Consider the following 21,658-nt stretch of genomic DNA (forward strand, 5'->3'; position numbering starts at 1 on the left):
AATATTATAGAGAAATGAAGCTGTAAGAACTGGCTATCTCACTGAATACATGAATAGACTCACTCTGTGCTTTGCTACAGCAGTGCCTGCTATGCTTGTGTAGGAACAGTGTCTTATCCTTTACAGAGAACCATAAATAAAACAAACAAACAAAAAATAAAATAAAGAACATAGAAGAATTCAAAGACCGTTTCTAGGTTAGCAGATGGTTTGTAGATGGATAGTGGCAACCCTGTAGAGAGAAACAGTTGATGCTGACAACACGTGTCCATAATATACACCTTTCAAGGCTTTTCATTTCAGATTAACTCTAGTCTGGCCCTCTGGACTGAATGCCCATTTGCAGCTGGAGTGCATTAGTTACACTCCTGGAGTGTGCTAAATCTTCCAAATCTGAATCCTGGTTTCATCTGAAAGGAATCAAGTTGAGGCACTGCAAAAGCTCCACATGACATCAACCAAAGCTCAATAAGAAAGAAAGAAAAATGTGCACTTCAAAAGGATGCTCTTGATTCAAACCAACACACTAACAAAGATGTGCCCTGAAAATACACACACATATCTCAGCCCACACGCATATGCACATAAACATGTATGTATTACTGACATCAAAACCCCAAAAACATTTCTACCATAAAATGGTGGTTATAATTTATCTGTTTTCTTTATGAGTTCATTTTCTTTGTTTACTACAAACCAGCACAGCTCTATCAGGATTAATTTGCCCAATATTTTTTTTTAAACTTCAGTCTAATTAAATTTTAAAACCTTTTAATGAACCTTATCATACAATTTTTTCCTCCATTAAAATTTGGTCTCAAATAGCGATTCAATAATTTGAAACTAGTTAAAATTGTTCATTAGCATGGAATTCTGAATACTGAATTAGATGTTGCACTTGTAAAATAAATGTTGCATGTTCAACACGTTGGTAATGTCATGTAGCTTATCAGGGAAACTATCTGTGTACATTTAGCTTAAAGTCTTGCCAAATATGATAGTTGATTTGCCTTGCCAATACTTTCTCCATGTAAATAACAAGTGTGTTTTATTTCTCAGCAACTATGGAAAAAATAACTTTAAATCATGATTCTGTGATTCTACAACAGTAAACCTGAAGATGAATGTGTGAAAATATTCATTTAGAAATAAGAAAGTACAGACTCACAAAACATTTCATTACCACTGAAAAGACTGAGAAACATATTTTTTCTCATATAAGGACAGGGGAAGAAGGGCTTCTGTATTTACTTATTCTCACTCACACAGCAGCAAAGCTAGAAGACACAATTTAGGGAGATAAAATGACTGGTATTCAGGATTTCTCTGTTAGTTTAGAAGACCCTTTGCTCAATTACAACCAGCAAATATTTGGATTTCTTTTTAAACTCGGGTGTGTTGCTCATTTCCCAACAGACAGCTTCCAGTAAGCATCTAGAGCACTTAGTAATTGAAAAGTATTACCTTTTTAAGTGTGCTCTGTTGCTCAGGGTTTTACATAGCACAACTTGTGAAGGCATCTCCTTTGCTTTATTTTTTTGCATACTCAGTAGAGTACGTTCAATACATCAATGACTTTACTTTGAAGAATGAAAAATGTAATTTCACTGTTGCTATAGTGGGCACCCCAGAAAGCACCTTCCTCTTAAAGACTGCAACACATAGCCCCTTTATATAGAAAACAATTTGATTTATGCCCAAGGAGTTCAGTTGGCTGCTGCAAAGTAAGGCCATGTCTTAGTAGGATGTCTTCATTGAGTAAGCATCTCAGAAAAATCAGGACCTGGCTTTCAATTCTCTGATACTCAGCTACCTTAAAATAGCTTGTATTTCTGCCTCTACTACAGATTGTGTACTCCACAATGGTATTTATATATGTATCCCAATTTATATTGCAGTAGCCGAATACTTTAGGCACTTAGATGCTCTGATGTTTCAGATGCTCAGAATAATTTGATGTTCACAGCAATCAATGACAAGTGGGATATGCTGATAGGGTGAGCACCAGCTTTGAAAAGCTCCTGTCCACGGTACAAGTCCACAAGTGTCTTCAGCTGACAGCATTGCTGGGAAGGAAGGCAGTTGCTTTTAATGTGGAAAATGTTTTCTGCAAAGTTCTGAGTGAAGAATTGCACTGAAAATGCATTTTTTATGTATACCAAAGGAGCAGGGCAATGACAAAAGCTAACATTTAAAATGCAAAGCAGCCAGTGTTGTGTGACACAGTGTGAGATATATCTCAAAGTCTTAAGGCTGACTAATTGAATTGCCATTGATAAGATGTCACTTAAAGAGACATCTCTGCAGTGAAACATGGGTTTGCTGTAAATGACCTGTCATTAGAGCCATGGGTAATGTCCGTGTCCAGACTGAAAAATATTGTAGCTCCCAGCAATACGCTCAGTAGGAGTTAAAACAGCAAGAATGCTAAGAAGTCAGTGTACACAAACCACCAGAGAATTCTGCCTCAGGTGCTACGTTAATTTACTTGTTGGCATACATTAATTGAAACCAATCAATAAGGCTGGTGGTACAACAGAGGGAATGCAAAAAGAAGTAATCGATTGCCACACTTACTCATTTTAAACTTGGAAAACAGGAATAATTTAGTCTAAGATTTTTCATTTCTGTCAATACAGATAACGGGATTACTTATTTATTTTCTATTCTTTCAGCACTAATTATAATAACTATGATGTCTTTCAACATCCCTCATGTAAACTCCAGTATTCTGATTAGCAGCTGTTAACTTGCATATAATGAGAGTGACTTCTTTCAGCTGAGAAGTTAGAAATTATATGTTTTTGCTGTTACAAACAGTGCTCATCATTTTGTCACACTGAAAACAACTATATATTTCAATAATTATAAACTTAAAGTCAATTTGATTTTTCCACTTATGATATACTAGCTTTTTAAATTTTTCGTCCTTGAAGATAAACATTCCAATTGTTTATGAAGCACAGAAAGAGCTGAGTGGTTTGGAATTTTTTTCCCATTACATTTGCTTAATATACTCATTTTATATGTCCAGTGTTGACTGGTACACCTTTTAATTTTTAATCTAGGTTGCTGTGTCTCTTTTCTTTTTTTTTTTTATTTTTCTGGTATTTTCTACAATTCTTTCTTTGAGCTCCAGCAGTCAGTTCTCAAGACCACACAGCCCAAAAAAAAAAAAAGGACAACTTCTTCATATGTGGAAAAATGCAATTATCACCCTCTTCTCATGAAAACTGCTCATCCTTACTGATCTGTTTCCAGAGAGATCAATGGAAATCAGCAGACTGTTATCCATAACCACTTTGCACGGGGAATGGGCATTCACATTATGGTGATCACGGTGCCAGACACCATCATACCGTCTTTGGTGGCACTGAGTTTCCTCAATATTTGTCCGTAAATGAACAAAATCTAAAAATGTAGCCTCAGTCAAACATGTAACACATCCTTCTCCATCTGTGACAGCATTACTTTCCTTCTGATCGTGCTCAAAGCCATACCAGTTCTCACTAGTATGTCTTAATTTTTCGTGGTCTGTTGGACTGCACATAACAGCGCTCAGATCAACCTCCAGACAAAAGAGCTGGATCTGCAACTGTTGTCCTTGGGCAGGTGTAGTTGTACAGATTTGTATCAGGTCTGACGGTGGCAAGCTGACTCAGTAGCAGTGTTTGCCACGGTTGTGGGTAAGCACAGGCACGACAGGAAAGATGCTATACAGGAAAATAATTAAAAAAAAAAAAAAAAAAAAAAAAAAAAAAAAAAAAAAAGAACAAATTTGCACATACTGATTAGTGGGCAGGATGTTTATTAGGGGATTGCCCACACCTGGCGGATTTTTGTCACACTGATGTGTTTTGATTGTAAGTGAACTGAACCATCCAGCTGCAATTTCTGCTTACGGATATTTGTCTCCAGCCTTTCACTTAATTCAGTTCTAACATATCAGTTCTACAGGATCGTTTTCTAATGCAGTCTAATGACTTTTAATTCTTGGAGGGGGGAAAAAAACCACCCCAAAAAATGCCTCAACAAAACAAAATAAAAAAACCTCCACAACTATCAGCTTTTCATTAGACTGAAGATTCCATAACCCTACAGATGTTACTTTTATCACAGACTGGGAGTATCAGTGAGTACTGTAAGTGTATGCAGTGAGGGGAGGCTGTTGCTAGACAAGCCTGAATGCAAAATGGCAATTAACATCCAACCGGAAACCAAATTTTTTCTGTAAACTCAAGTGAGTTTGCTGCAGGCCTTTTGAATCACCTTTGGATTACTAATGTGGCAGAAATTTGTGAAATACCGAGGAACAGTATCCAACTCACTTAGGCCTTTTCCATGACAGTGCTGTACAACAGTAGGGAATTATGGATTATACATTTTTCAACAGGAGTCCTTCGGCCACAGGTTAATTAAATTCCCAGAAAGGAGAAAGTCCTGGGTGCCAATTAGTGTGTAATGGGTGAGGCTGAAACCAAGAACTGAATCCCAGGTTACTGCCTCGGGAATTCAAAGTTAGGCTGAAGCTCATTTTCCTTCTCTCATATTCTCATAATCTTATTCATGACTAGCAATTTCAACAGTTTGAAGTGTTTTGAGCTTTTTATTTTGAAACCTGGAAGGAACAACACTGAAATCTCCTGGAATTGAAATGTACAGACCATAATTATAGAGGTGGAAGTATACAGTTCCACCTCAAACTTTACCTTTTTTTTCTTTTTTTTTAAACACTGGTAAAAGGAAAGTTTCTATGGCAGGCAAAAGAAGTATAATATTCTACATCAGACTGCTCAAAATTTTTGCCATTTATTTGCAGCTACAGCACAGGATTCAGAGCCAGCTGTAAAATATGTCTATTAAAGTAAAAATATCACCTTTATGTATTTTGCACTACTCATTTAAAATACTAAGAATGAATGATAACAGCTAAAGACATACTAATTCTCCCTTCTTCTGGTAATAAAGGCTAAATACTTCTCATTTTATTCAGTCCCACATAGTTGATCAAACCCTGAACAAAAATTATTTCATAAGAATTCTTTTATTGGACTGGAGAGATTTAGTAGCTACATTTGTGAGGAACAGAGCAACAGCCAATTCATGGATTTGTTTCAAGACAGTAAATCTAAGGAATGTTCTCACACTTTCAGGAACTACTACAGATAGCCTTTTCTCCCTTTGAAAATAGTGCCATTCGGCTGCTTCTAGAAAATGTAATAGGTGGGCCCTGTGGATGACTGCAATGAAAAACTTGTGCTGTGAAACCTCCTTTCCGAAAGATTCAGGTCCTAAATCCTTTCTCCAGTTCTATTACAACAGTGCCAGTTACAATTCATTCCCCTTCCTTCCAGTTAGAGTGGAAAATGGTGCACATCATCAGGTCAACTCCACATTTCCCAATTTCCCACCAGCATGTGCCAGAGTTGCTCAGAGGGACAACCTAGGAAAGGATTTGGGATTGATCTGGAGCAGCTTGCTTCTCATTAGCCAAGAAGCACAAACTGCTCGGTCATTCAGTAATATTAAAAAAATAGAGAAATATTGTGGCAATCTGGACATTAATTTGGGTCTCCCTCTTCTCCTCTGCTACTGGTAGGAACTTGGTTATCTTTGAGATCTCAATCTCACTAGCAAATTGAACTGAAGAGTCAGACAGCAGATCCCAAGATTGGCTACAGAGGATGACTGTCATGGTAATTGCTCAAATGTTTTGTCTTTATCTGTTTGAAGCATGTGAGAAGAGGAAAATATAAAATTATTCCAATTACAGGTATTAGACCCCACCTATGTTGGCCAACACCACTGTGAAGCCCAGCCTGAAGAACAGTGTGATTGAGTCCCCTCCTCTCAGACAAGTTTTATCTTAAAGACTGTGGCTTTATCAAATATGTATTCAACAAAATAACTCTGCAAAGAAGCAAGCAGAATATATCCTACCCTGACCTGTTAGGATACCTAAGATAAACAACAATAAAAGAACAGATTTCTTACCAAGAGGAGACTACATGGACAGACAAGGGACAAAGGGATAATTATAATAATATTATTAAGGGCTTACTGCAGCAGCACTTGCCCAAGTTATCCTTGCTAAAAACAAAACAAACAAACAAACAAAAAGACAAAAACCCCCAAAACAAAACCAAAAAACCAAAAACCCCCAACAAACCATTAGCAGCTTTGCAGAAAGATGACAAAGGCCAGAATGCACCCTGAGCTCCTTAGCTATATTTTTTCCTTTTTCTTTTAATATACAATAATTCATTAAAATCTCACTTGAGAAGGAAAAGACTCCTATAAGCAAGTGTGTTGTTTCTGTAGGACATACAATGCTTGAGTATCCTCAACCTAATGTCTCAAGTTTACATTCAAAGATCCACTTTTAAAGCACCGCATAAATGGCTTCACAATTTAATTAAAGGCTTATAAGCTTTATTGAATGGACTCTTCAGCACGCTCTGCTCACCAGCTTATGACTACAAAGACATTACTTAGGGAACATTAACCTCAATCTTTCATTTGAATCAAAACTTATAATTTTAAACTTTTAAAGGCAACTTATCTGCCACATAAAATTACAAACAAAAAGTGGATCTCAAACACCATATAAAATAACTGCCTATCAATCTTTCCTACCAGACTTTTCACATTCATACTATCTTAGCCTGCAGATCCAATTATCCTCCAACATTTGCTGCTCAACCATGCTGAGATTATTCACCAGCCCTCCAGTCAGACTGCAATAAGAGGTCTGTAGGTGCATTTGCACTCAGAGAAATAAGGTATAAATGCTAGGATTGCCATGATATCTTTTTGAGTTACATGCACAGCCGTAAACTGTGCAATAATGAATAAGACTACTTCCAGCTGCTTTATCCATTCATTTGCATGATATTTGGACTTGCTAATTTTAAAAAAATTGGGGGAAAACATACCTTCAAGATGATACAACCCTTGACCCAAAGGCCTTACAAATAGAAGTACTAATATCACATGGAAGATATTTCCTCCTGTGCCCAGACAGCCAAAGCTCCAACATGGATAAGTGATTTCCCTCTGTAAAGGCAATCTCAGCTCCTTCTCGCTACCTTTTTTTTTTTTTTTTAAGCTTAGCATTTTAAGAAAGTAATCATACATGCTGAAACTGCACTGACCTGAAAGATTACGTTCTGCACAAATTTGGCAGACTTTCCGATTCTCAGCAAAAACATTAACAGCAGACTAATGATAAAATTATTTCTGATACTCCAGTCCTCACGGTCTTTGCGCACTGCAGCAGTTGCACAACATGGCAAAACAAAAGCCCTCTGCCACAGGACATCAGTGTACATTGCCAAAAATGTCAGAACCACGGTTTTCAGCCCAAAGCTGCAACTACTTGAACTGCAGGAGTCATTTCATTAGCTGACAGCTGCAATAAGCTGTTCTTTCTCTATGTGGAGAAGCTACTGGTGGGAGGTACAACTCTCACAGACAGACTCCATAAATCATATACCACTTAAAGAAAAAGATACTTAAGGAAGCATTCACAAAGTACTGTGCAATACCTTTCCTATTTATTATCTTTATGTTCATGCCTTAAAAGTTGGCATTTCAAAAGCTCAGAATAAACTTGAAAGGCATGAGCCAAATTCAGGAACATTCAAAGTTTTTGTTCCAGTCTGTGCTGGTTTGGCTGACCTAGAGAATCTAGATCCTTGGTGTTTCTTGATGATCTATTTCTAGTGAATTCCTGATAACCTAGAAAAAACCAAAATCAAGTTCTTTAGTAACAGGTTGAAACCACCATGCTGGTATTTATTTACTGTGTTACTACTATGTAAGATAATAAAAAAATTGTAACACGTGTAATTAGCTGAAAAATACACTAACATTTCAAAATCATGTGGTATTAGGAAAATACGGCATATTATTGAATGCATTAACATACATAGACCTTTAGTCTCCAACTGTCTAAGGAAAGCTGTAGACAGATATTAGTCATGAAGGTGTGGGAAGAGGCTTCAGTGTCACAAATGAGTGTTTGCCAGCCACTGCTGAGCCAGGCAAGTAACAGGCCTTCAGATCCATCTCTTTAAATGCTTTATGTATTATTCAAAGACTTTTCATGGAAACAATTGAAAATTGCTGGTGGGTAATAATGCAACTGTACACCCAGCTTTGTTTCTTTCTTTAAATCCATATTACATTTGTTATATGAACCTAAAGCAGGTGCACATTCTCCATTCTCATAGCAAATCTCCTCTATTTTTTATCAGTAGCTTATTGCTAAACAAACAGAAATGCTATGTTTGAACTGATATAAGATTAATAGAACAACGGGTTATGCAATACTTCTTATTGCCTTTCCTGAGCTCGTTTTTAATACTTCTTTTTTTTTTTTTTTTTTTTTTTTAAATTATATAGCTTTACACAAACAATTACACAGCTTGTTGTTCTGGGTGGGGGTTTTTTTTGGTTTTATGTTTGCTTGTTTTTTTTAATCTAGAAGCACACTGAAAAGGACTGATATGGGCATTTTACTTCTGGAATACAATCATTTTACTCTAGATGATTAGTACAAACCAATTAAAAAGGTACTACTGTTGAAGCAGAGTCTTGGAGATGGGTTCCACAACTCTGTGACAGACACATGATCAACTGTTATTCCCTTCGAGTATTCCCTGGCACCAAAGACTCGCAAACAAAGCAGAGTAAAACAGGCACCTTACTCCTGCACTCCAGCAGTGGCTCCAGCCAGCAGGTGGCCCAGGTTGGCATTTAGGTTGTTTTAGCTGCCTGTAGAAGCAGCTCTTATCCATTCAAGTTTTCGAGCCATTTTAAGAAGCCATGGAGAAGAAGAAACACACATTGGCAAGGTTATGTGTTTCCATCATTTTTCTCCTTAATTACTGATGAGAAGAGTATCTGTTCCACTAGAGGGAGGAGCAGGCTCAGGAACTGAATTTCCAACTCGTGTTCCAGTGCCACCTACAACAACAGGCTCATTCAAACATGAAGGGTGGTCTGTTGTCAGAAAGTGCTGAAAAGGCAAAACTGGAACAGGAAGTCTTGTAACAACAACAATAAAAGTATTTTTAAAAAAATTAAAAGGAAGAATCTCACCTGAGGTACATTTCATTCTCTTATTTTGTTCCTGTTTGTCCTGAAAAAGTGATGTGGGCTTAGTTACAAATCACGTCTTTCATCTTATATTTAGATTTCTAGACCATGTTTGTCTTTGACAGAAGGATAAAGCTACCTGGAACAGAGTAGCAATTTGTAGCTTATCTCCTCTCTTCTAAGATGCTAGTATTTCTAATTCTGTGGTTTTCCCTGAAATATAGTTGAGACAGAACAGACCTAGAGATTTCAAAGTTTCAATTTTCCCTAAGAAAACTCAAGAACTACAAAGCCCCCACATCAGAGCTTCTATCTGTTCACCTGCATGTAACTATATGCCAACTCACTGCCACGAAAAGATTAAGGTCATTCACTACTGAAACTATTTTTAGAGACTTTGGTTGGGTCAAGTCCATTGTCTGTTTAGTGCAGCACAGTGGAAACAAAGGAGCAGCTGTATCTTATGCAGACAAGCAAGGCTACAAGGAGACATGGCTTTAGTCCAACCTATCCATCTTACCTGAGAATACCAGAGAATAGCTGTAGCAGAAAAGGAGGACATTCAAGGAAGAGCTGGAACCTGCAACACATTCCTTTCCTCCTCCCTGGTACAGACTGATGTACCAGCCTCTGGAATGGCATCCACACAAGAAACATATACAGTACTAAGCACAGCAGCATACTACTGTCTTCTGGTTGGGTTTGACTAGCTGCTGTCACAGTGGAATTTCCCACTGATGACTTTAAAAGACAGGTTGAAAACAGACAAACGCACTGTCTGTCATGTAATCAATCTGGACAAGGCTCCAACAAAGAGGAGTGCTGTATTCAGAAAGGAAGGTGCAGGTAAATGTTGGTTCCTAACTCCTCAGGCAATCATTTTCATCATGGTTTTGCATATACCCCTAGAAAGTCTTGTCTCGTACAGAGGTTTTACTGTAGCACATTCCACCAGGCCAGAAAGACACAAGCATCATCTACAGAGCTCGACAAATTTCTGTTTCTCCTTGACCGGGGACATTAAACTCCCAGGATATTAAGACAGAAGCCTTGAACTTGATGGGATGCAAAGAGTAAGGTCAAAATGCTTGTGGTAGCCCCAGCAGGAAATGTGCTGTGTTATTTTATATTGCCTTGTTATTCTAAATATTTAGTCTTTCATGCTTCTCGTTACTGTAGCTCAACCAAGAATCAAAGAAAATCTCAGTAACTGAGGTCAGCTGAAATTTTTCTGCCTTCCCAGAGATATGTGAGGGTTTGGACCATTCTCCAAAGCAACAGTAAGAATTAATCCAGAAAGAATTTCAGAGTCATCCATGATCATCTTAGTAGAAAACAGCAGTACTGCCTTGTACCAAAGTGCAATAAATATTTATTGCTTGTCTTTATCATAGGTTATTCCTGACATCAGGACAAGAAGACGTGTGTAGTCTAGGATTCAAAAGGCATTGCAGAGTCGTACAGAGGCCAGTGAGAAGAAATTTTCATTATTCTGCTATTCCTAAAATATACAGATTTCCCTTCTGAATGTCTTGATCTGTGACGATAAGCAGACGAGCAGAAGAGCTGCAGGATTCACACTTGGTTCCTGCTGTCAGAAAAAACATTCTGACTAATATCATCCACATCCACCTATGGCTGGGCTCTCCCTGGATCAATGCAAGGTTACAGCCACTGCCTCTTTTTGATCTCCGTCGATTAGCACAGAACTTGTGGTCTCATTAGTCAGAGCTGGGCGACGCTGGGCATGGAGGGCACTTGTGCAACAGCAGATTATGAACTCTGCAGCCTTACAAAAAGTATCACAGCAAAATTGATGCATTTTTCTGTGCAGTATTCTGCATATCTTGGCATAAATCAAGATCGGTTTCACCTGGTTTCATCTCCTAAAGTGCTGCTTATTGCTGTGAGCTGCATAAAGTGAAATCGTTTCATTGGCACAAAATCAATGGGAATAGGTACAACAGAAACATTGTATTTGCACTTGAAGTTATTTATCAAGTGAAGTGAATGCATACCCATTATGACTTTTCCCAAAATAACCAAGGGGGGGAGGGTTGCTTTCCATCAGTGAAAAATTAGGGATCCACTTTGAGCCTGTGGGCACTTTTCCCTTACAAATATATATCTGCAACTTCAGGCAATAAACAAATTACTCTGATAGCAGTAGTCTAGCAGATTTAAGATAGCCTTTCCTTAAAAAGAGGTTGCAATATTTAAATAAATTTTTTTAATAGAAATACAGTTGTGAACTATGGTGTCAGTGTGAATGGACTATTTGTTGTGTAGTTGCATATTCGCTCTGTCACACATGAACTTAAGGAATGATATTGAGAGAGGAGTTTTGGACCCCAGAGAAAACCATTCAGACCACCTACTTCAAATTTCTCCTAGTAAAGATTTTGAAAGAATTAATACTTATTTGAAAAAGAAGTTCACAGTCAGGATGGTTGTTCATTGTATGAACATAATGTGAGAAAATAAAAATAAAAAACCAGAAATCACACGTTGGCAATCTACATGCAACACAAGCAAAAATATTTTAATTACATAAGCTACTGAGAGAAACATAACACCTCTCCCTAATCAAGTAAGGCTGAATGCAGATGATATTTAAGTATGGCAAGGCATGAAAATGTCCATCCCTCTCTTAGCCACTTATGCTTAGTACATTTTATTAGTTACCAGAAATTTTAAGATGAAAAAACCCTCACCATGTCATAACATTTCCCAGAGCTAAACTTTGCACCTTATACCTTACAAAACTTTCAGTCTTGCAATGTATATATATATATTTCTCAAGTACAAATGTTTTGGACAGAACTCCATTCTTTTGATTAAAGTATTTTTTGGATCTTTTTCAACTGAGATAATGCTTCAAGGTAGACAAATACCACTTATGCTACACATGATTTAGGAACTAGAAAATTAAAATCCTGGTTTGGGTAATGTGTCAAACACAACTCAGATGATGAAACATTCTTCATTCCACCATGGTTGTAAAATTTTGGAAAACGTCCTCATTTCCCCTTATGGTTTTGCTTACCATCTAGTCCATGTCATTATTTAGATATACATTATTCATATGGTGGTTCTCTCCTTACTAGGGCTGTTTTCTGAGGTGAGGTTTACTAATACACAGAGGCTTATACACATGTACACACACACTTCAGCAAACAGAGATAAAATTAACTTGCAGTGTCAGATCTCCATGCAAGATGAAGAATATTTGGACCCTGTAATTCCTTCTGCCATACTTTCCATTCTCTCATTCCTCTCCTATTTCACCAAGAGGAAGTGTTCCTATCTTTGCATAACAGAATGTAGATAGTTCAAAAGCATGCCTTGCTTTCATCCAGATACAGCACACCCAATCTATGAAGTTATGTGAAATAGTTTTTTCAGCTCTTCATTTTATCACTGTGGGCAGCCAAACTTGACTACAGTACCATGATACGGGAAACAGTGATACAATTTAACTTCTCTTAGGCCTTATGGGGAAAATGTTCTCAATAACAGGTTTTTTCTTGTTTTGAAAAACATTCAACAGGGTTATTAGACAAAAATACTTAGCTGCATCAGGGGCTTATCTGCGGACTGAAGTTGGCTTTACTTTATTTAAATATTTCAGTTAGAACTGTCTGCAGTCCTGTCTGCCTTCAGACAATTTGTTTAATTTTCCTGTTGGATTTTTAACACAGTAAGGATTTTTTTTTTTTCCAGTTGTCAGCTATAAAAACTCACATATGGGTTCAAAGATTCAAGTCATACCCTTAAATGCATTTATCAGTAAGAAAAATTCTTGAAAAAACTGGGGTGGATTTGAGGCATAAACTTGAAGAATAACTTAACTGAGTCACAGCTACCACTGGTGACAAATGAGAGTAAAGAACAGCATTTGACCTTCACATATTAATTTGGGTGTGGCAGGAATTGCAGTTAGAAAAAGTTGGTAAGTTTTATAAGGAATCAAAATGAGTTTACAACTCTTTTTGTCCAGCTGTTCTGAAAAAAATCCTACTCTTAATTATTTGCATTCTTGGAATAAGAGCAAGTTACAAACACTGCTGCAATTTGTTTAGATTTCCATGTTTGCCAGGGGCGGCACCATATGCACCGAATCTCCTCCTGTAGTGAGGTGATCTGTGCTTACATGTTATATGTTTATTGATGTAGAGGATCACTTTACTTTTCATGTTCAGGTTTTTTTGGCGCTTTCTAACACTAATTTATTTTGAGTGTAGAAATCTTAATGAAGACTGAAGAAGTTCCTTAAGCCTTGGGTTTTTTTCTAGAATGTACTGCAGGACACTAAAAAGTGTGAATTAACAACATTTCTTCCATTACCTTTCTACAGTTACTTTTAGAAAGAAAGGAGCTAAAAGAAAAACCCAAATAAAAATAAAACAAACCAAAGGTTTAATTGATAATCATGTCTGATGTCAAACAGGCCCATAAAATACTAGAAGCATAGAACTGTGATATATTAGACCACATAGTCAAATATGGTTCTTTTTTAATATAGAGCCACCTTTACAGCAAACTTGCTAGTGTGAAAAAATCATCATTGTTGGCAAGTGAATCCTAATTTAACAAATGAGTCAAATTCTTTCTAATGCCATTTTTAGGAGCAGAAGAGATTTATTATGGGGAATAACAAAGATACACATTTAAGTTCTTTCTTCGTGCCTCCCCATTTCTTCTGTCATGCAGGGGCTGTAAGAGGGAAATCCAGAATGCAATGAAATTTATGAAGAATTATTTCCCCTAAATTGAAGCAAGTGATACAGAAAAAGCTACATTCTAATTGCTACTTAAGGTGTTTCTTTCTTCAGCCTGAAAATTTCTCAGGAGGGATGGGGATGATGCAAAACTTCCTCACCTAAGGAATTTAGACGAACCTCTCAGCAACAGAGAATCAGGATAAAAGGACTTTTGAACTCAGTGACACACCATGGTGGAAGGAAGCCCTGTGTTCTGAGCCGGGTGAAGATCCAAGCAGCATGAACTACAATAAAAACCATGGGAGCTACTTTACTTCAGAATACTGATGACAAAAAGAAGGAATTACATATTATGAGGGAATTGTTCCATTTGCAAGTAAGGGACCTCCATTCCGGCTACGCTTCTGCCAGAAATTCAGGTCTGATGATTCTGCTCAGGTCTGATACCTCCTCAGCCCTAACTTAAACTATTCAATGTTGTGGTTCAAGGAAGCTTCAAGGAAGACAGGCAGGCAAGTGGCATCTTCCACCCCTACCCTGCCAAGCTGAAAGGAGAAAAGGATGACTTATGGGACACAAATAGCACATAAGAAAAGTCTGTGGCCTAAGAACTCAAGCACTTGACTGAATATCAGACTTTCTGGGCTCTGATTCCCACTCCTTAGACCAACTTGTAACATTCTAACCACATGATACTTGTCTGAAGCCAGCTGTATTACCGAGAAGTCATACCAGAACCAGCAATACCTCCCCTCAGCTGGGGATAACCAGGAGGTTTCTAATCCACACTGCTGTTGCCTGCCAACTCATTTTCTCTCTCCTGCCACACTCATTTTGACGGTGTAAGGATCAACTTACTCTGACGAGCAAGAGATGAGTTGAGTATGGAAAGAAGGCAAATACACTCAGTGTGTTCACTCATGACAAAGAAGAAAGCCAGAGGACCCCTGGAGAAATAAATTTACTGTATGAAAACATGACCTGACAGACCTGGAGCACAAATCTGGAAATGGCTAAGGGAAGATGGGTGATACAGGACTGTAAACAAACAAACAAAAATGCCCTTATGGAAGTCACACAGAGGAAGGCAGAAGGATGGTAGACACTTGGACCTCACTGTGGACAAGGGCAGATTAATGAGTAGAGAAGTTTGGAGGACAGAGAGAGTTAACTGAGGCAAAGGATTGATGTGTTTGACAGACTATAAATTGGCAATGATGAGAGAGGGCTGATGGGACTGATGATTAGAGGATGGATGGGGAATGAAAGATTTATGGACTGGGCAGTTTAGACAGAGTATTACAGGTGAAACAGAGGATAATCTATTAAGTCTCTTGTAGGTCGGATGAAACACTTCATTATGTGCTGGGTAAGGATTACTTGAGTTTTATGAAACCTAATGCTGCTGTTTAACCTACATGCTCAAGGTATGTATACTTGCTCTAAGGTTCTTCATTTTCCCTGTCCCTTCTACAGCTTTTTTTTTTTTTTTTTTTAAGGCTATCCTATTTTAATTGCTGAGGAGAACACACAATGATTCTCTTGATGCTTCTGTTATATGATGTATCCCCCTTTGATGAACCTAGAAATTTGAAAGAGTCTAAACTTTTCTTTTCATAGAACCATAGAATCAGATGGATTGGAAAGGACCTCTGAGCGGATCAAGTCCAACCCTTGATCCACTACCACCACAGTTACTAGACTATGGCACTGATGCCACATTCAGTCTCAACTTAAAAACCTCCAGGGACAGAGAATCCACCACCTCCCTGGGCAGCCCATTCCAATGCCTGATTACCCTCTCTGTAAAGAATTTCTTCCTAATATCCAACCTAAACCTCCCCTGGCAGAGCTTTAGACCATGCATCCCTACAATACAGGCACATACATGTGCAAATCCACTCAAACTGGTCAAGTTATAGTGTTATGGAACACAGAAAGAAATGCAAAAAACCATAAGCTCCTCCTGAGTCTAGAACCACGTGCTGAACTCATATTCCACAGGGCTTGCCTAATGCATGTTAAAAGAGAGTGTTCACAAATAACATTACCAAGAAACTTGAGTATTTATATGCAATTATTCTAGTACTTTCCTCAAGAGAAGAGATCAAAATGTGGAAAGTTCATGATACTTTAAAAAAGATGTAGGTAATAAGAACATACAGAAATATATTAGTACAAGGACATTCACTATATAGGTAAAAAGACTATAATTTGCATTCTAAACCACAGAAAATGCCATCTAAAGAAAATATAACGGTGGAAAAAGTAAAGTTTAAGCCTACTATTAAATTCTTCATCTCTCTTTCACAAGCACAGGTTTGTAGCCTCTGATGGTTTAACACATTACACCTGCAACCTGCTACCTGAGAGTCCATATCCGGCTCTAAGCAAAGCAACACAAGATTGTTACATGTTTCTGATGACACAGAACACACTCAAATGGGCAAGTGCAAAATTTGGGCAAAGAAAAATCACAGTTTCCTGCTCATTTTTCAGTTTTGACCTCAGGACTCGTTTGCTTGCTAGCTGATTCCACCCCAGAAATATCACAGCCTATGGAATTCCTCTCACATAAAAGGTCAAGCAAATATAAATCCCTTCCTTCTTCCAACCTTATTTCCTTTCTTTTTTTTTTTTTCTCTCCTTTTTTACACACTTATCTGCTGAACTATACAAGTCTGCTAAATTCATACCTAACCATGTGCCACAGCAAACAAGTCAGGGAAATCCAGACAGAAGAAGACATCTCAACTCTCAGTTCTACTTAATATTTTACACACAGAGCCCCCAAAATAAATGTGATAAGGGAAAGCAACAGAACTCAAGCAGCCTTCCATCTTATTAAGAATCTAGTTCTCTTTAAAAACCCTTGTTTATACCTTGATGAAGACACCTGTGGATGCCTCATTGCAAAATTGGTTGAGTCCTCCTCATTTCTCCAATATTCAACTGGTCAATATTCAATCCTGAGGATTCAGTATTACTAAGGAAAGCAAGAGGAGAGGATTGAATTTTCCTTTCACTAACTAAGAAGTCAATCAACAACAAACAAGCTGTTTCACGTTTCCACAATGGCATCCTTTGTTTTTATGAGGATTCTTATGGAAATTAGTGCAGCTTCTAGACAAGTGTCAGCCACGGCACCAAAAATGCTTGCAGTCTGTTTTTGCAGGGGCTTGGGACACAATTGCTACACAATTTTCAGAAGTTTGGCCAAGTTTGCTGAAAGACTGAAAAGCAATTAACTGCTCTCAGAAGCACTAGAATAATTTTATTAGCTTTCTGCCTTCTTTCCTTTCCCTTAACCACCAAAAGCTACGTCTCTACATTCTTATAGCCAATTTACACCAGTGTAACGTCCCTTGAACATACGGCGGTGCAAGATGTAAGTAGAAAACATGCATACAGACAAATATAAAGTGAATGTAGAAAAGGAGCATGTAGCAAAACTAGGACATAATGTTTGGACATCAGCCTTATTACTCCACAACATAACAGCGCGGTCTTAACCTGTTTTGTCTGCAAACTGCATCCAACAAAGGCTTCCTTTTCCTTTAGTGCAGAGGGTGAACTTCAGCTTAATAAGAAATCTTCTCAAATGCCAGTTCTCGCCTTTCAGTTGAACCTCAGCATGTCTCCACACAATGGTCTAGGGTCAGAGAACTGTCCCTTCTATCCTCACATAGTTGAACTGTGGGCATGCCACAAAACACTTTTACCTCAAAAAGAAATGCCTCTAAAGTTCTTCTATGTGCTCAGAACCGTCAGCAACTTAAAAATTTCCTTTTTGTAACAAAAACGTGAAATCAAATTCAAAAACACCTTAACTCGATTTAAAACCTTTTTGGAGTCATCGATCATTAATGAGTCATCATTGATTAACCTTAATACGCCCCAGTCAACATAAGAAGGAAAAAAATATTGTAAAATTAACACTTTAAAAAAAAAAAACAAACAAACCACAAACGGATCATGACCGTGTTATAGGTAAGTTTAATTGCATCTTGAATTTCCCTTACGTGTTTTGCCCTTCTCCCTCCCTGTTAGTCTCTCTCTTTTTTTTTTTTTTTTTTTTTTTTTTTTTTTTTTTTTTTTTTTTTTTTTTTTTTTTTTTTTTTTTTTTTTTTTTTTTTTTTTTTTTTTTTTTTTTTTTTTTTTTTTTTTTTTTTTTTTTTTTTTTTTTTTTTTTTTTTTTTAATACCTTCACACTCAGGTGCGGAAACACGCCTGATGCCGACCCTGCACTGAAGGAGCGGGTCGTGGCCGGGGGTGTCCGCCCGGTTTCCCCCTCGGGGGCGCGGTACCCCCTGGCCGGCCGGGCCGAGCATCCTCCGCGGGGGCGCTGCCCCGCGGGGCGGGGGCGGTGCGGGGCTGCTGCAGTGCCGCAGCAGGAGCAGCTGCTGCAGCGGAGGAGCCGGAGACGACCTCCCTCCTCCTCCTCCGCCGCCGTGCTGGGGGCCCTCCATTGTGCGGGGCTGCGCATCCCCCTCCGAGCGCCTCAGCGCCCCCGCGTAGAGGGGCGCTCCCCCCGCCAAGGGCTGGAGGACGCGCTGTCACAGCCCCCCCTCCCGCGCTGCGCTTGCCATTTCTGAAGGTATTTATACACATATATATATACACACACACACACAGAGAAACGCCCAGACACATCACCCCCTCCCGCTGAACTTCGCTCTCCGCCCCGCCGGGGAGCGGGCGCCGGCGGGGGCAGAGGAGGGCGCTTCCCCCCGCGGCGCTGCTGCCCCGCCGGCGGCATCCCCGCCAGAAGGGAAAAGGTTACTGCAAGCGAGGCGAAAACAAAGCCGGCGATGCTCGCCCCGGCTGCGGGGACAGCCCCGCCAGAAGTTGCGGTGCGGATCCCGCATCTTCCCCCCCCCCCCCCCCCCCACCCCTCCGCCCCGCTCGGTGGCAGGACAGCCGGACAGGCACCCCGACATCGCCCCGGGGCCGGCGGGCACGGCGAGGGAAAGCCGGCTGCTCAGCGGTCAAACTTCTTTGTTAGTGACCCCCCCCCGAGCCCAAGGGGCTGCGGAAAGAGCGGGGAGCGCATCCCGCGGAGCCCCCCGGCAACTTTTCCCGACCGTACGCGCCGTGCCGGTACCCGCACAGAAACTTGTTGGACCGCTGTCCCTGCGCGCTCGCCACTCTCGCATCCCTTCTCCCGCGGTGACCTCTCCCGGCGCCTCCAGGAAACTGTTGCCTTTTCCCGGTGCCGGTGCCCGGGCGCGGCGGAGCTGGGGAGAGGCCACCCCCTCCCTGGCACCGGCAGCTACTCTGGTACTTGGAGGGGGACTCACCCTTCAGGGTCAGAAGGCTCTCAGAAAACTAGCGGTTCCATCATCCAGGCAGTCCTTCCCAACTTTCCTTGCATAGAGCGAGGACAGAGCTCCGCGTATTTATATGGAGAGAGGGAGAGAAGGAGAGAGAGAGAGAGAGAGAGAGAGAGAGAGAGAGGAAGCGCGCTGAAGTCGACAAGCCGCTCAGCAGACTTTTGAGTAAAAAGGGAGGATGAAACCGGATTCTCCCCAGTTATCAGGACCCTGGAGGAGGGGAAAAATAAAACAACAAAAAAAATCAAATCCTTCTCCGGCGGGGAATTCTGCCGGCCTCGCTGTCTGCGTTACCCTGCGGGCGCGGAGCGGGCGGCATCGCACACGAACAGAGCCCGGCAGCGGCCGCGATTGGCGGCGGCGGCGCCCCCCGGGTCCAGCAGCCACAAAGCCGAGCGGCGGCTCCGGCTCCGGGGCGGGCACGGGCTGGGGGGACGGGGCGGGGGCGGCCCCGGGGGCCGAGTCCCCCCTTAATTGATTCGTTACCTCGCCCATTGTGGTACACGTCGCAGCGCTTAAGCGGGGGAGAGGCGCGTTCCGAAGGGATGTCGTGCCATCTCCCCTCTCGCGGCTGCTCTTGCAGGGCTATTGTGCGGTCTGGTGAGAGAAATGTGTCTGATTTTTTGAAAACTGGGCTTTATTTGTCTACAGCCTCTTTTTTTTTTTTTTTTTCCGCCTTTCAAAATTATCTGTCTTCCCTGATAATTATGTAGTTGATGCAGTAATCAATTATTAATTCAATTCCACTTACCTATGCTTCTTTCCCCCTCAAGTTAAGGCTTTCCAAGGGCACATCTGCTCCTCTGTGAAAAGAGGGTAAACATTCTTTAAAATTAAGCAACGTATTCCTAATAAAAAGAGAAAAAAAGTAAAGTAAAAAAAACCCAAACAACAACAAAAAAACACTTATCAGGATAAGTTTTCTCCATTACAAAATACAATTTATAGTATTTATGGTATTTTAAGTATGGTATCCTTTTTTGGATGTAAGGAATCATTTGACTAGAGAAAATATCCCATTTCAAAAGGGCAGTAAAAAAGAACAAAACCCAGGCGCAGTTTTTATGTATCACCTGCTACATGGAGAGTAAACATGAGATAATGACAACATAGGTCAAAGTGACTGAGAACTGAAAACAACATAAGCACTTACATATATATGCAAGAGTACTTCTATTACTGTCTGTAGATAATGTACGTTGCATTGTAAGCATACATCTAGATAATATACATTAATAGGCCTAAAACTCTGTATGCAATGAAATCTTTTAAATAGTGTATGAAAATTATCTGGAAATAAAGCCTGCAATATACTGCAAAGCACGATGCAGTTGGAAGTATAAACATACCCACTTGTCCTTCCTGGAAGAATGGAAATCAGCAACAAGGGGACGTTGTTCAAAAAGTCTAGTGTGTAGGGTATTGATTGTATGGCAAGGTCCTTAAAGTACAGTTGGGAGCTAACAAAGTAAATACAGATATTATTGCAAATATTATTGAAAAGTCATACTCACAGCTCAAGCTTGCTTGCCACTAGCCCATTATTTCACCAAGTATGTACATAGAAAGAGACAAAATAAGTTTAAAGCAAAACATGGAGGAAAACAGTGTTTAAGCAGCTCTTGCACATTGAGAATCAACAGTAGTAGCTGGATCACTCCTTTGAATGAAGTACTTGGCACACCTTGGAGCAGAGCAACAGAGGGGACAGGAGGAAATCAGCATTTTGTGTATCAGCAGGCTATGACGTGACACATGCTGATGAGTTCGAAATCAGGTCTTCAGTGCTGCATTTCAGATCTACCTGAAGGCTTGCACCTTTAAGGCCTTGCATCTTGCAACAGGAAGTCTCTAGCTGTTTGTTAATTGAGTTCTGTTACTGCTTTGGTTTGGGTATTTAATCCTTTAGATAACAAGTATATGCCAGACCAGTAGCATTTCTGTTGTCAGAGGAGATACACTAGAACAATTAATAAAATTCTTCTGTGAATGCACATCTTCAGTTATCACTGTAGCTACACATACATATTTTTTCTTATTAAATAGAAGAAATTTAAGTTATAGTTATGTTACGTTGAAAACAGGTGACTATTGCACCAGTAAATACAAATTGCTAAGGAAGATGTAGCTGTTTGCGGTTTTGACCAAATATTGTTTCACTGTTCTGTTTTTGTTTCTCTTTAGAGCTACTTAGGACAACTTGTGTTTACCTGAGAGTTCAGGATACATCTCTCCTAGTTTATTTCTTCTGTTACACCCACCATCATCACCTTAAGGAGATCCCTGATTAACATCAATTTAAAAAAGAACAGGCTCTGGGCTATTTTATTTAACGGAATCATGTGAAATCACTAATGTCATCTGCAAATTTAACAAAAATAGTAAATTAGTATAAGTGCAAATGAAGGAGGCGATAACCAACACCACCACAATTAAGAAATTACTCAGTGAAGGAGAGAAATTGTCATGCCCACTGTAGAGCCTGCAGAGATTAATGGA

At 39.7% G+C, this 21,658-nt stretch overlaps 1 protein-coding gene across 4 annotated transcripts in view; it reads right to left on the reverse strand.

Moving 5' to 3' along the window:
- Nucleotides 1–19,439, reverse strand: part of ROBO1 (roundabout guidance receptor 1) — a 697,339-nt gene extending 677,900 nt beyond the window's left edge. For all 4 annotated transcript variants that reach the window (XM_027881207.1, XM_027881208.1, XM_027881210.1 and 1 more), the window contains exon 1: nt 19,127–19,439. The gene's annotated coding sequence lies outside the window, so the exon portion shown is untranslated. The remainder of the gene's footprint in view (nt 1–19,126) is intronic.
- Nucleotides 19,440–21,658: the final 2,219 nt, after the last annotated feature.

This window comes from Empidonax traillii, unplaced genomic scaffold, assembly GCF_003031625.1.
Source record: "Empidonax traillii isolate 1590-97213 ecotype Southwest subspecies unplaced genomic scaffold, ASM303162v1 scaffold85:size1451899, whole genome shotgun sequence".
Taxonomy (NCBI): domain Eukaryota; kingdom Metazoa; phylum Chordata; class Aves; order Passeriformes; family Tyrannidae; genus Empidonax; species Empidonax traillii.